Genomic DNA, 16,649 nt, shown 5'->3' on the forward strand with positions numbered 1-16,649 from the left:
AAGGGTCAGACTGCATAAGCAGCACTAAGAGTGCACTGGAGTGCATCTTCTAGCTGCACCCAACAGAGACTACAGGACTCTCCAGCTCTCCATTTAGCAAAGGGATAATGCTTATTGCTGCAAACCAGTTCTGTTTTGGGTTGTTTTTTTTTTTTGTTTGTTTGTTTTGGTTTTTTTTTGTTTTTTTTTTGTTTTTTTTGTGTTTACTTGGGTTTTTGGGTTGTTTTTGTTGGGTTGTTTGTGTGTGAGCGAGTGTGTGTTGTTTGCTTGCTGTTTCTTTTATATTATTATTATTACTATGCCTAGTGTAGCTCTACCTTCTCCCTTTGCACAAGAACTGAAACAACAGCTATGATAAATACCAGCTCCTCTTACAGGTCTCTGTGGGTATTGACTCCAGAGCCTAATTATGTCAGTTTAAGTGTCGGCATTGTTAACTTGTTTCCAGCCATTCATGTCAACAAAACCAGCTGTCTTCTCCGGAATAATGGGCAGAGTTTCATATTGTGGACAGAGCACAAGCAGAATAATTGAAAGTGTCCTCCTACTCCAGCTATGGGGAGAAGCCAAGATAGGTGGGAACACACATAAAGAAACCTAATGGTGAGCACATTGGTACGGAAACCCTCGATATTCGGCTGTCACAAAGCATTACAGACACCAGGTGGTTGTTCTGCCATTGGGCACCTGCTGCAGGGTCCTGAAGGAGAATATGGTGCCTATTGTTACTAACATTTACCAAGGTTTCCCTGCTTGTCCAAATGCTGGAGGTCCAAAGCTCCCAAGCATCCCATCTACAAAGACAGAGTGAGAGAGTTGAGGCTGTTCAGCCTGGAAGACAGAAGGCTCTGGGGAAACCTTATAGCAGCCTTCCAGTACATGAAGGGCTTACAGGAAAGCTGTGGAAGGACTTTTCACCAGAAAGGGGAGTAACAGGATAAAGGGTAATGGTTTTAAACTGAAAGAGGGTGGATTTAGGTTAGATATTAGGAAAAAAACTCTTTACCATGAGGATAGTAAGATACTACAATAGGTTGCCTAGAGAGGTTGTTGATGCCCCCCGCCCCAGAAGGGTTTAAGGCCAGGCTGGATGAGATGTGCAGTCTGGTCTGGTGAGAAGTGTCACTGCCCATGCAGGGGAGTGGATCTTGATGATCTTTGAGGTCCCTTCCAAACCTAACCATCTTATGATTCTACGATCTATTTGGACACCACATGCTGCCTGGCAAGTTTGTTGATGAAACTGCAAGCAGGTATTTAATAAGTCCTATTATTTGCCTTTCTACTGCTTGAATTTGCTGCCAAGTGTCCTTACATATTAACTTCCAACATCCTTCTATATCCAGTCTCCCAGTAATGCAAGACACAAGCAATTAAAACAGTCTGACAACATTTCTAACATTCATACTGATCAAGCTCAAACATTTACTGTCCTTTATGAAAATCTAGCCATAGATCAGATCAGGCATTTGTCCCTTCCCCGAGAGGACGAAAAATAAAATTAAATCAGTGCAATACAGAAAGAGCCCTGTCACAGGACATTTTCCTTCTTCTGTGTGTGAACACTACCTAGCACAAAGAAGTCCTGGCACCTGCCTGCACTCAGTTCTGTACTTATGATACAAATATACTTACATAAGATAATACTACAGGCCAGGCAATTGTGTCAGGTGTGCTCTCCTTCAGCACACAAATGACACAAAGCACATCAGACATATTCTGATTCTGAGGTCTCCTCTCAGCCTCCTGTTCTCCAAACTAAACAATCCCAGTTCCCTCAGCTTCTCCTCATAGGTCTTGTTCTCTACACCCCTTTACCATCTTGGTTGCCCTTCTCTGGACATGCACCTCAATGTCCTTCCTGTCATGAGGGGCTCAGAACTGAATGCAGTACTTGAGGTGTGTCCTCACCAGTGCTGAATACAGGGGCACAATCACATCCTTACTCCAGCTGGCCACACTATTCCTGTAACAGGCCAGGATGCTGTTGGCCACCTTGGCCACACTGCTGGCCCATATTCAGCTGGGTGCAGACCAGCACCTCCAGGTCCTTTTCTACCAAGCAGCTTTCCAGCCACTCTTCCCCAAGGCTGCAGCGTTGCCTGGGATTGCTGTGACTGAATTGCAGGACTCAGGACTCGGCCTTGTTGAACCTCATACAATTGGCCTCAGCCCCTTGATCCAGCCTGTGCAGGTCCCTCTGCAGAGCTTTCCTGCCCCCAAGCAGATCAGCACTCCCATCCAACTTGGTGTCATCTGCAAATTTGCTGAGGAAACACTCAATCCCCTTATCTGGATCACTGGTAATGACATTGAATGGGAGCCCTAGAGGGCACCAAAACTGAGCCCAAAACTCAGCCCTAGAGGGCACCACTAGTAATGGGCCACCAACTGGTTTTAACTCCGTTCACTACTACTCCCTAGGATGGGCCATCCAGCTGTTTTTTTTACCCAGTGGACACCTGCCCATGGCATGAGCCACCAGCTTCTTTAGCAGAATGCTGTGGGAGATAGTGTCAAAGGCCTTACATGAGTCCAGGTGGATAACATACACTTTCAGAGACATTTTAGTTGATTTTTAAGAGAATACTATCCCCAAAGACCCCTAGTAATATCCTTTACAGAAGATTTTGATCATATTGGGGATTTGAGGTGCAATGACCCATTCAAGCCAACAGGACTCCACCCAGCAAAGGGCTCACCCTTGCTTTTTGTAACAAGCTTTGCAGTTGTAAGGGGTGCAGTAGTTCCAGTGTCAGCTTTTGAAACACTCTGCTCTGTGTGCAGTTCTGACATGGGAAGAGGCTTAGCTGCCATTCTTTTTCTCCTGGATTTGCTGTGTCCTAATTTTCCTACAGGATACACAGGGTTTGTTTCAAATTAATTGCATCTGCAAAACACATTCTTTAAGCTTGCAGATGCGATGGAAATAACTTCTGTGCGTCAACAGTTCTGCTAGGTAGAGTCATCCATTGCCAGTGACAGACAGCTCTTGTATTAAATCAGAGCACATAGTTTTACAGGAGACCAAGAACAACAGGGACCTAGTATTTTTTCATTGATTTATAAAAATGTACGTTTTTTACTTAGAGAAAATAAAGTAATCTTTCTTGAAATTCAAATGGAGATGGCTTCTCAGGAGAAAGTGATATTTAATAAAACAAAACAAAATAGAACCTAGTTTAAGAGCAAAACCCAGTAAATTCATTGTGACATTGACTTGAAAAATTAATCTGAAATAATATCCATACTCTCATCTATCTGAACTCTTCGTGAAAAGAATTAGGCCATGCTGGCAGGGCAATGAGTTGCCAAATGTCCTCGGATGGAGGAGACCCTCATTGTAGGGATGCTCCCAGCTGGAGCAGGCTTGAATCCTATGTCACTTGATCCTCTTTGCAGACTACAGGGTAAGAAAAGTGCAGGAGGTGAGACAGGGTGCAGCTCATTTGTCACCAGGGGCCCTGGGGTCCTGGCCAGATGGCAGAGTTTAAAGGAACTCACAGGCCAGTATTCCCTCAAGCTGCTTTTAAATTTTACATGGAGGTTAGTGTACAAATGACTCCAAAGCCAAGGAGCCAACCACAAGTTTTTTTGTTAACACCACCCTAAGCTACAGACTTGGATCAAACTGGAAAATCTGTACCAATGAGCATCTTTGTGCAGGGTGCCTAAAAGCACCCTTGAAGCAAGGGAAAAAAAAAAACAGGTTTTCATAACGTAATATCCCTCACCAAGTTAGACTTGTGCCTCATCTCTCTTAATTCCCTGTTGCATTTTCAACCACAGAGTCTTTTCTTCACACAGCTACTAAAGTCACTGCACCTACTGGAACAAACCAAACCCTTTCAGAGCTGCAGTCACAGAAGGATGGATTTTATTTCCTTTCAATCATGAAAAAGTATTCATGATCATCACAGCCAACTCCAAACATGAAAAAATGAGAGTCACCTTTGCAGTGAGGCTGTTTGGGTTTATTTGGCTTATTTTGAGGATTAGAGAAAGCAAATAATTTCCAATTCAAACATGCTGCAGCTATTGCCACAGAATTTTAATGTTCACATCAGCCCGTCTCCTTAATTTTTTAATTTTTTTTTTAACTGGTGCTTTGAACCATAAGTCTACCAAAGATCAGGGCTAACTGGAACTTTCATTTAGACATTTTAGTGAAATAATGGCTGTCAGTGCACTAGGAAAAAAGGGAGTGAGTTAAGAGGAAAAAAAAGGGGGGGGAGGAGGAGCAACTAGCTGTGCTCCCGGTTACCTTCTGTCCCAGTGGACAACATTGTTTTCTGAGGCAGCAGAAATGCATATTCATAACTGTCTGAGAAAATAGGAAAAGGGTCCTGGCCTCCACTGCTCAAGCTGAGGAATTAGCAATGGCAGCGTTGGGTGTGGGTTAAGTGGGAAGAAACACTGTGGAACTGCTGTGAATGTGAATTTTGCCTACAGAGCAAAGAAAGGTCTCTCTGACTCAAGTCACCTTTATGACTTTTCTCATTTAATCTCAACATTGCCACTCCACATGATTTTGTGGTCTTCTAAGAAACAGAAAACTTGGAACCTGTTTGCTTGGTGCCCAACTGAAAGAGAGGGCCCCATTTGCCAGTGCTCCTTTTAAGATGAAAGGTTGCACAAAATGGGCCCTTGTGGCAGCAGGAAGAAGTGCCAGACCATGTTCCCTTCCAGTAGGGAATGCTAGGTGACCAGCTATGTGTAATCACATTTGACTAAGATCAACCTGTGCTGGAGCTGTATTAGTTATGTATAGGATCAAAGTACCATGAATGTCATTTTTTGTTCTGTAGTGACATTGTTCTCTGTACAGCAGTATACACACATATCCACAGGGCTTCTCTGCAAACAAATGAAAATCCCATGACCACCAGGTCACCTTCATGTAGAGTGCCTCCTGCTTTATGCTTGATCCCTTCTCTCACCTTGAAGATTTCAGCTGGCAAAGATGACATATTTGCCCTCCTTTCCACACAGCAGCCTGGGAATACGGCTCATTCTCAGCACTGCACTAAATCTGAAGCAAACACAGGCACAGGGGACAAGTATCACAGAAGACAGAAAGGGGACTTGCACTCAGTCAGTGGAGAAAATTTTGGGGTCAAATTTTCTGAGCGAGCTTTCTGCAAGCTCTCCTTGCCTTCAGGAAACAGGGGCAGGAAGGGGCACTTGTGTCTCTTAGAAATTCTGAGGGGAACCCCATGGACACGCTCTCCCTCCAACGAGAATAAAGAGCAAGGGGCAGAGAAAGAAAGCCTATAAAATACATTCCTCTGAAGCAGGACTGACGGGGAGCATTTATTCCTTTGAGCAGTATTTACTGCCTCCCACAATGTTTGCACTGACTGGCAGCTCTGGCTAGCTAGACTGCTGTGTCAACATCTGCAGGTGTGAGCACAGACCTATGTGAAAGCAAATGGAAACAGGAGAGGAAAAAAAAAAAAAAATTAGACCAAAAAGTGCTTTATTTTCTGCCTTTTTCTGTATGTTTTTTTCTTTCTGCAGAGTAGAAACTTCTCTGTGCTGATACCAGGAGGAGATTTCTAATGATTAATTGATTTTGCTGTCAAATGCAGGAAGCATATGCGTGAGCCATGCACATGCAAGGGGGACTGGCTGTTTTTCCTTAACACTAAACCTTTTTCCACCCCTTGACTCCCAATAACCTGCAAAAAACATGCACACAGCCGAGGAAGAGAAGCAAACAAAAACATGTAAAAAAAACCAAACAGCCCAAGACACCGTTAACAACATCCCTGTAATTCTGGGGAAGTACACAATTTGCCTTGACCTTTACAGGTTTTCAGGCTTGAGTGAAATGCAAAGGCTAAGTGAACCTTGCAAAGATTCACTGCTGCCAGATCACAGCTTCTCCTGTTGCACTTCTCCCAGGGGTGCTTATAGTCTCACACTGCCTCACATATGTCCTGACAGAAGCATCCTATTCCTTCAGCTGAGACAGTCCTACCATGAACAATATTCCCTTCCTCATCACATGAACTCAGATGAACTATACAGGTCGGTAACAATCTACTGCAAAGAACTAACAGAATTTCTGCTGTTTTTCTTCACAAAAATGAAGTTCAAATTTTACCTCTGCAGCCAACCCTGAGGAGCCAAATTGGTCTCATTTTTGTAGGTACTCAGAAGAATCTTCAGCTTCTGGTTTCCCAGCAATTTGATACTGATCCTTCCAACATTTCTGGCTGGCAGGGCAGAGCATCGTTTCTGGAGAGTTAATTGATAGATCCCTAAATAGACCTTGAACATTTAGGTGCTATTGGTGCTCATAAAACTGCCACCTGGCTTCTGCTCCAAACCCAGTTGGCACCTAAAGTAATTCCATTGACAATCTTTATGCTCACACATTACTGAGGCACCTATATTTATACAATTAAGCACATGTATAACCATTTTAAACTGGCAGATGTTCAGGATTTCCTTCACAACCATACTCTAAATTTGCATGTGAGATACTCTCTCTCTGCCTCATCTTCTGGGTCTTACACAATGTGTTTCTAGTATCTTAACACATCCCTTCTTCCTTCTTCATCCCCTCTTCCCCAGCAAAGGAGATAAAAAGAACCCTCTCTCCAACACAGCAGCAGTCTTAAAGCCATAATCTGGGATTCATGTCCCTCCTTTGCTCAGTTATCAGTAAGGATTTAAAATCCACCTTCCGAGGACTGTAGTTATTCCTCCAGCTATTCAGCAAGTGGAAGGAATGGGGCAAGCAAAACAGTTTTCCTGTCATCCTTCACCCTGGACCTTCCACCTTTAAATAAAGGGAGAAGAGAGCAGATCTGGCTTAAAGACCTAGATGGCTTTGCAAACTAAAAAAATAGCCAGGAACTATAGGGACAACACACAGCCTTTACAGGGCATTTTACAAATGTTCACTACTCCCATAGTGGCTTATACAAGTAAACAGAGGAAGCTTCCTCAAATACAGAGCCAAAAGCTACCCTTGAGAGTTGGAGTAGCCCAGCGTACTCGTACAAAGTTAATATTCTTTAATGAGAGGATGAGAGGAATGAGAGGATGGCTTCAGAAAGTATCCAATGGTTAATAACAATAATATTTTTTACTGCATGAACAGAAAACGGGTATTCTTGGGTCTTTGTCAACTTTCCACAGCAGGACTGACTCCTGCTTTTTTGGACGGTATTAACTTACTTTTGAATCATCTAGTCCAGTGAGATCCTGATTCTTTTCCTGTGCCCTAAGTATTCCCTTATTCTTTATGTGATACCATCACTCCTACCCTCTCTCTTCTGGCAAACTGTTGAAGAATGAAATTGTTCAGCTGGACATTGTATGTATTCATATTTTGGTTCTTCATCAAAGACTTTTAAATCGATATAAATAAAAGTTGCTCCACCATTTCAAGAATGCTGAAGCTCTTTTACTTCATATGAGGACACGTTTATCTCCAAGAGTAAAACGGGGATAAAAGAGAATTAAAAAAAAAAAGACATTTTTCAACTGCAAACTCCAGTTTCTACATTTAGATTTATCATTCAGTTATGAGAGAAAGGCATCTCACATGACATTTTTGTAATATCGGATTTGTTGAAAGAAAAATTTCATAATAGAGGTAACCGTAAGTGCCTAGGGTTTTGTCATAAAAATAATAATAATAATTTAAAAAGACCTTGGGAAATTGTCCTGTTTCCTCTGGTGGCATTGGAGAAAATAATTTTTTAATTCCTATAAAAGTTGCAGACAAGTTGATATATGCTGACTTCTGAAGTATAGATTCTAGATATTTTCTGCTTCTTTAGAGATGGGAAGGAATTTGATGTGAGGTTCCAGCAGACTTGTTTCAATTTCTTATGTGCAAGGTTTGAAGGAGTGTGAATCCAGAACAGAACTTAATCCCCAATTACCTTCCACACACTTTAACTAGAGCTTCATTGGCTCAGTTTAATGGCTGAAATTCTTATGCATTTATGCAGTCCCCCAAATCTTAGACTCAGTAGCATGTAGCTTGCAACACCTCCTCTGATCTAAGATAATGTTACAATCTTCATTTTGCAAACGGGCAGCTGATGTACCAAGAATAAAGGACTCATCTGAGAGCTGACAGTGTGTGAACATAGGTCTTCCAAATCTCAGTTCACTCCCTACTCACCATCCTCTCTCACACTGCTAGGCAAAGTCTAGTCTTGCAGCAGATGAGTTACTGGCAGCAACCACCAACATTTAATATATTTTCTCCTCAGCTCCTTTCTCATTTGATGACTGGATGACAAATTTTAATCCAATCCAAGTGAGAGGGTGCTGGAACAGACAAAGGGAGAGCCTTCCCCATTTTAAGATTTTGTATGACGGGAGTCAGGGTCCACACGCAATGGGGATCAGGCTACTGAGGAACAAATCAGGTTTTCAATGAAGAAAGATGTCTATAGACAGAAGTGCTTTGGGGTTCCAGAGCCTTGGGGTTTGAGCTTTTTGGTTTCTTGTGCAAATATACCAGCTAATAGAAGCAGGTTTCTGTTGTTGAAAACCTTTATAGAACTATCAGAGCAGCTAATTCCCATTTGTGGAAGAAAAAAAGGTAAAAAAAGAGGGAGAAAAAACAAGCCATCAGCTCTGCTCTCAGCTGATGTTTGAGCTTCTAAACATTTGCACTTGAAAGACTTCAGTCACCTTTGAAGTTAGATGTGAGAGATTTTCAGACCACTTCCTCTACCAATGGCTCTGAAAGATTCAAATTTTCACAAGGTGGTTTCAAAAATTTCTCTCCACAGCATCCTTAGCTCACTCTGCTGAAGTATATAACCAGCTGATCCCTATAATCTCCCCTGCCATCCTCCTCTCCCAACAACTCCATTGCATATTCCTGGGTATCAAACTTCTAGTATCCAGGTGTTCTATGCGGGCAGTCCTTTTCACCTTAGAAGTCAATAGAGGTAAATATGCTCTGCCCTGTAATTTAAGAAGTTTTTAAGTTGGTCCTTGTGACAAAATCTTTTATCTCTGTAATGAGCAATTAAAATAGCCAGATCACAACTGGACTACTACATAACTGATAGCCAGCCGTGGGTTGGACTTGATGAAGAGGTCCCTTCCAGCCCCTGGCACTCTGTAATGATTTCTGGCTAAAGAATAGTGGACACTAAGAGCCCCAAAGGACAGAAAGCCTTGCAGTATTCAAGGAACAACACTTGGTCACCAGGATCCAGACCTGGTCACATTATATAGATAATTTTGACATAGGTTTAAATCACCTCATGATAAAGGAACAACTTTTCTATAGCCACCTGATATTCATTAGGGCAAGTTACTAAATACCAAATTCTATCCGATGAACAAATCACAGAAGTCCATGCCTGATATTCCTTAATATGCAAACTCTTCTGTTGTTACAATAGCATAATAAACTATCCAGGTCATGCAAGTCTTTCTTGCCTAACTCCTTTCTTAATGATCATCCTTCTCCTTGTAGCAAAGCACACAAGTCCCTATATGCTAGTTTGTGCCACAATCACTGAGCAAAACAAGCAAGCGAGAAAAAAGGACAGGACATCCATAACATGATCCCAGATCCTTGAAAATTTCAGCCACGGGTCTTTGAGTCTCTGGCCTCCTGCAGCAGAGCAAATTCCACACGCCCTCAGAGTGCTGCAGGGAAGAATATTAGCGTCTAAGCAGGTATAGACCACAGCTTCTCTTGCAGAACCCAGCTGTGCTGAATAAATAAATCACCTGCGGCCATTTATGTGCAAATAACCTGTGCTAAGGGGCCTTTTGGAAGGAGAGCTTCGATCCGTGTTCGCAGCAGCAGCACCGCAGTAATGGGAGCAAATAAACATCAGTGGTTTTTTTGTGTTTTCCCTCCCCTCCCACAGTGCTTTTGTAACACAGCACTTTGCCTTGCTGAGTTAAAGCTAGGAAGCGGCATTTTGCATTAAGTAGTCGGCTCTTACGGAGCAGAAAGAGCCACAAAGTGCACTTAACAAAACCCACCTTCTACTCCCATGTTGGGAGGTTAAAACCAGAGATGAGTGAACGGGTCTAATTTCCCCATCTGTAGCTAATTCCCCCGACAGGTCCCATTAAAAAGCCAACCAGTTCTGGCACACTGGCTCCCAGTGGAGCCTTGTGACAGAGTTTATTAAATAAGTATGCTGCCTTTCGTCGTGAATGGAGATTTCTTAACACAACTGCAGCACTTAGTGAGGGGAAGCAGAGACACGAAAGGTCTGGATTCTTTCACTACAGATACCCACTTCCCTTCACTGCTCAAGTCAAAGCCCTTCCCCTGCACCTCCTGTGCCATCACAGCTCGAGGCTTGCTTTCGAGTTTTAAATCCGAACGAGCTAATTTCAAAATAACTATACCACCAGCCTCTGGATTCTCACTCTCTGCAGGTCTCATAAATGTGCCCACAGTAGCCCCTGTGAATGCTGGAATCCTATGCACCCACATGCTCCCACCCTGTCTTGTTTTCCAGGAGCTGAGTGAACAGTAAAGAACACTTCCCATAAATAAATTTTTCAAGTTTTGAAACCAACTGTGCTTTGGCTGTGCTAATGCCCCTCATGTGTCTGCTTTCCATGAATGTTTTGGTAAGCAAAACTCTTAACAAGTTCATACCTGGAAACCTCAATTAGCAGAAGACATGAAAACCTCAGAGCCCAGTGGTAGCTACCCTGGCAGTTTGCACCTCTGATTTTGTCTCCCTAGTGGGTGGCATGAAAGGCACCCCAAGGCTCTAAGCTCCTTTCATATCCTTGTAACACTGCTATTGGACCAAGAGTTACCCAAACACTAGGCAGCAATTTAAAAAAAAAAAAAAAAAAAAAAAAAAAAAAAAAGGGGCAGATTTCAATCTGTTTTGAACTGGGTATTTGTTAGACTCATTGATAACCACTACCCCACGAACACCTGTCAACACCTACCCTTTGGCAGTGTCAAAACTTTCCTGTGAATTTAGATCACTTCCTAAATGCATAGTCCAAAGCTTGCTTCCAAGTTGCTCTGTGTGCTCTTCTGCTAAGGGTGTATGTGACAAACTTCACGCTGCCTCAGCAGTGAGCCAGCAGCCCCTAACTTGTCCTGCTCACTCCTCATCTAGCACAGAACACTCACCACTCCCATCCAGGCCCCCACCCCAAGCAGATGGCTGTAAGATGTAGAAAAAAAGTTGGTTAAAACTTCATTTGCAAAGGATGAAAGATCTGCACCTGCCCTACCCCTAAACACAGCCTGTTCAAAAAGTCTGGCTCAAGTCTACAGTCCCCCACTGCCCTAAGTACATAGACACAGGATTGGGATGTTCCCTGAAGGCTAACTTGGCAAACTTGAAAAGTTCTAGTTAGAGGGAGATGAGTTTCTCTTTATCCCTCTGACAAAAGAGCATATCCTATTCCACTTGCACTCAGCTTTATCACAGGAAACTTCAGGATAGGTGGCGGAAAAACGACAAGGGTGTCACTGAAGTCTCTTTCTGGGCTTATCTCATAGTCCTACCTGCATTCTCCCACTCAGAGAGCTTTCCAATGCAAAGTGAGTGCGATTAAAGAAATAACAGAAAGCTAAAATCTTAACTTTTATGTAAACAAAGCATTTTCAAACCTTATTGTCCGAGTTGACATTTATCACAATCTTCTACCTTTTTTTGTTTTGTTTTTAATGCATGACAACAAATACATAGAACAGAATGAAAATAATAATTAAGTGCCCAAACACCACACGGCATTAACTACCAAGAAACCCCTTAAGGGCAGCATGTGATCCAGTTGGGCTCCACTGACTCACTCCCAGCCTTAGGAAGCGTTGCAGAAGTTACAACAAATTGGACTCTGCTCCCAGGAACAGAGAGAGCTGCATCACTTCCCCTGCTCCCAGAAGCTGCTAAAATTCTGCCAAGAGACTGTCTTCCTAATTTGCATTATCTTGGTCATTTACAATTCATCCAAACAGAGCTGGCAATTAGCAGTTGTTGGTAAACTCTGCTGTGAGCTCCGATCAGCACTTTGCTGCTCTGGCTCTCTCTATTTACAAATTCCTGCAGTTACAGGCACATTAGAGAAACAGTTTGACAGTTTCTGTCCCATGAAGTTAAAGTTTTCCCCAATTACAGCAGATAATGAGAAGACCAAGCTCACTAAAACATACAACCCTGTAACCTGAGGACTCCTACGCCCAATTTGTGGGAGAATGCACTGACTAAAGAGGTGCAGAGCCACTGAGCTGACTGAGCTGAGGCAAGGAAGGATGCAGCATTTCTTAGGAAAACTAAACTGCTTCTTTATTATAGGAGCAGAAAAACCCATCTTGAAGCATCATGGGATCATCTAACCTACATCTGTACTAGTATATGACAGATGGAGAGAATTGCCAATAGCTTCTCTTCCAAGCCCTGAAGCCCAGGGAGTCAGTAAGCAGCAACATGATACAGGGCAAGTGAGAGGGGACAAGACAGGAACATGAGATGTGAAAGAAGGGGTCCAATGGATATCACGACACAAACCTGAACAGAGCTCTCACATTATCTATCCACTGCTCTCCTCACTGTGCATGGTCTTGTGTGGTAGCCCTTTCACTGCTGTTGCACTGAAAGTCTCTCCTCTGTGCGTCCTGCCTTTTGAACAGCCTTTTTGCATCCATCTGCCTCATTCACTCCCCTTATCAGTTCAGTTTCCCTCCTGACAGCATCTCTTATTCTTCCTTGCCAACCATCCTGCAGTTTTTCTCCTTTTCATCTCATTTCTCTCCATCAAGTATTTAGGATTCCCATTGGTAAGAGTTAACTGTATAACCCTACAAAACAGTGTCTCAAAGCATTGCATTTGCCAATTCAGAGCATTACCGACTGAAGTAAGAGACACTAAAGAAACTTCTGCATGTGGTTGTTCAGACATTTGTAGTCCTATGTCTTGGATAAGATGGAGGAATACCATTTCCATCTTCCTTTATTCAGAGTTGTTACACTTTTTGCCCCAGAATACTGGTTAACATTGCTGTGTACGAGTTGTTGCCATGACATGAATCTCCAGAGGTGACAAGATTCTCTGAAGTAGCTGCATCCACACAATATCTTTCAGATGCAGAGAACTAAAAGCAGTGTTTAGCTAAAACCTATGACTGTCTTAATTTTGTTTATTAATGTTGTATCTGAGATACTGCCTTCTGGTCTCTGTCTACCTGCAAGCAAAGAGGTGAAAACATCAGGGAAGGAAAATTATTTAACAGTGACTGAAATTGGACACAGATGAAATTGCTTTTTTATACAGAAAGCTTACAAAGAAAGTGGACAAGGAACTGCATAAACTGGAGCTGTTGCACTTTCTTTGTAGTCACAAATGGTTTGAGGGACCTGTATGGACCTGCAGCCTCAAGGGCCACAACTCTTTATTCAGTTAAATGTCTCATCTGCCTTCACCGCACTATGAAAAAAATGGAGCAGAGGTACATGGATCACTATGAAACCAGCACAGCAGAATCACAGAACAAAAAATTCTTCATATTGCCTCCCTTTCTCAACTCTCCTTGGCTTGGCTTGCCCTGTCCAATACACATCTTAAAGATGAGCCAACATAAGTTCTACATCTGGAGCATCTGCACTACATCTGGAGCCTAGAAAAAATTAGAAGACTGTTCTCATCCAAAGACCAATGCAACAACTGGTCAAGAGACAATGCTTAATCAAATGCTGACTGGAGGCCAGGAAACATGGCTGCTCTTCTTGTTGTGCCATTGTGTCCAGAAAACACATGCCACATGGCTGTGGTGACAGATCCACTGTCTGCATTCTGTGACCAGGAATTCTCCTGTGAGCTTTACCTGTCACAGAAAATACAGGGTACCTGGCAGCTCCCACCACTGTGAGCCAAATTCTGGTTTCTACTGGACCCATCTCCTCTAATCTCTTCCCAGAAACACCATACCAAAAAGCAGCCCAAAATCTAGCAGCTTTCAACCTGCCAGATGAGATCAGGAGGTTAAGGGCTTTCAGTCTCCTGTACTCAGCAGCAATTAATTTAAAGTGATCCAGAGGAAGGTGAAAACTCCACCCTAATGGTCAATTGGTGCATGACAGAGAAAATGAGCCATTTCATGGTCCCTGTGGTTATCATCTGCCACAAAGCATAAGATTTGATTACCCCTATCTTAACACATAATTACAAATGGTCATAAAATTATCCAGGCCCTCTTTGAAATCTTTTTACAATAATTGACTCAATGACCTCCTGGGGCAATGAAGGCTGGATGTAGTGAAGAACAGGTTTATTCTACATTAGCATAGCCCGGGCCTTATAACATAAGAAAAAAAAAAAAAAAAAAAAAAAAGACAAGAAGACTCTTTTAGGCATATCCTCTTTGGAGTAGCCTCAAAGGCTAGAAGAGTCCCAGGTGAGCTGAATAGGATCATCTGTGTGCATAACTTGGTAGACAGTAAGTCACAGCAGTAATGGCATATAGCAAGAATTACTGGAAAAGGACTGAGCACATCTGTTTCCATAAAGTGCCAGACCCCCACAGGTCACCTACCAGAGAAATACAACCTTGACTTTACATCTTGAGTATTAAGTGTCCAGGGACTACCCAAACATATTGTAGATTCCAGGGTAAATGCTGTATTTCTGGCTAAGCTTCTTACTCTGTTGCACCTGCCCATTCTTCATCTCATCTATGAAATGAGGATTAGGGACAGAGGAGTTAAAAAAACAAACAAAAAACCCCAAACCAAAACCAGCCTACAAGCTAGGTGCTGGTAATATGGCTGTTCAAACTGTACAGATACAAAGTCATTTGAGCTGCAGAGACTTTCATTGCATCTTGTAGGTTTTGTGCCCCAAATACCACTTTGTTAATTCTTTCATCCCAGACCTACTTGTAGGTGCCTCAACATTGCTTTCCAATGGCTGAGTTAATACTGTTTGCCTTCAAACTATGTTTCCAAGGAAACAGCTAACACAGGATAAGTATGAAGTGTCCTGGTTTCACTTGCCAAGAGATTCTCCCAGTTAAAAAAATATCCTCCAGGTTGAGACAGCCCACATCAGGTCAGTACATAATCAATTCATGTAGTTGGGTTGATCATGGATTTATATGAAGGAGTATGGTAGGAAAACAAGGGGGAAATAATAGGAAGGATAAACATGAAGCAAGAAGCATAACGAGGAATCAGAAAGGTACTGAGCAGCTTCCACCAGTTCACGAACTCTACCCCAGGCTCCCAAAGGGGGTCAGTGGGGTTCCAGCATAAAGGGCTGCAGCACAAGGAGAGGGGATGACTCTGCAGAACTGCAGGGACCCCAAAGTGTCTGAAGGGGAGAGGTGGAGCTTGTTTTACTTTCCTCAGGGAAGCAAGGGAGAAGAAGGAAAAAGTTTTACAGTAATCATTTTCTATGTTTATGGAGAACTGGGAAACTTTCTCTGCTCTCCAGGCATTTCCCACTGAGCTGCCTCCCTACTGTGAGGTTTCTACCTCATGCCTGACTGACTCCTTTCTAGATTTCTAGTAATTAGGAGCCTTCGAGCCTGCCCAAAAGAAAACCTTTGCTTGCAGCATTCTTCTTTTTAGAGACCAATTGGATGCAATTATCTCAGCAATATTTAAAAACCTGTGGCTGTACATCACAGCCCCAGCTGGTGGATAACAGTATTTGTTTGTCTTACTTTCATACATTCCTCCCCCCAAAAATTCATCCCTTACAAGGAAACAGAACACATAATAAAATCCAGAGGGAAACAGAGAAATCAGAGCACTTGATTAAAATGGTGAAAGAGGACATTGCTCATGAAAGAGGATTCACCCACTCTCAGCAGTGGAAGTGTTAAGAGTCACAGGAACCCCAAATAAGCCTCTTTCTTTAAAACAACACTTTTACCCACTTGTGCCTGTGTGTATATGTAATAAAAACTACTGCTACTTGTCATCATTACAGGTGAGCAAGACAAAGCCTGTACTTTTAATAAGCCTATATGGATTTCATGTTCTGCTTGCTGTTTGAGCAACAGCAATTGCTACTTTCTTTGGAGATTGATTTTGCCTTAGGTTTGATCTTGAGAGGTTATCTGACAAATTCTGGTTATTAGGGAAAAGGGGACAAAGGACAGGCCTCTCTTCGAAGTGGAAATAAAATTATCTGTGTGCACATCCCTTTCACACTTTTTTTTTGGCTCCGTTTTCTCTTGAGTCTTCAAAACTGCAGCTTGTAAGAAGGAGGGAGCTAAAGGCAGACAAGATGGGACTACAAAAGCCACAAAAAAAGACTATTTTCCCTCTACATTTCACTAGTCTCTTAACAATTCTACGTGTATGTGTTTGAAAAGAGGCTATGTTTTAAGAGATGAGATCCTCTCTGAGGGGGCTAACCTGAGTATTCCTGAGCAGTGAATTCTGAAAATTCAAGTCCTGCCAGTCTCAAATGCTGAGCAGAGAGCAAGACATCCAAAATTTTAGGCCAGTTCCAGTCTCCTTCTTCAAGTGCTGTCAAGTTTCTTTCTCTCATGGCTGCAGTATCCTACAGCAAATGTGACCACCCCCTAGGGTTCTTCTTGGGACAGGACAGTGTTCAGGTTATTGATCCTGCAGAAATTACCTAGAACCATAGAGCAGCAATGGGAAAGTTGCTATGAGGAAGAGGAGCCACAGAGCTGCTCTTCCTCATATAAA

This window comes from Heliangelus exortis, chromosome 1 (assembly GCF_036169615.1).
Source record: "Heliangelus exortis chromosome 1, bHelExo1.hap1, whole genome shotgun sequence".
Lineage (NCBI taxonomy): Eukaryota > Metazoa > Chordata > Aves > Apodiformes > Trochilidae > Heliangelus > Heliangelus exortis.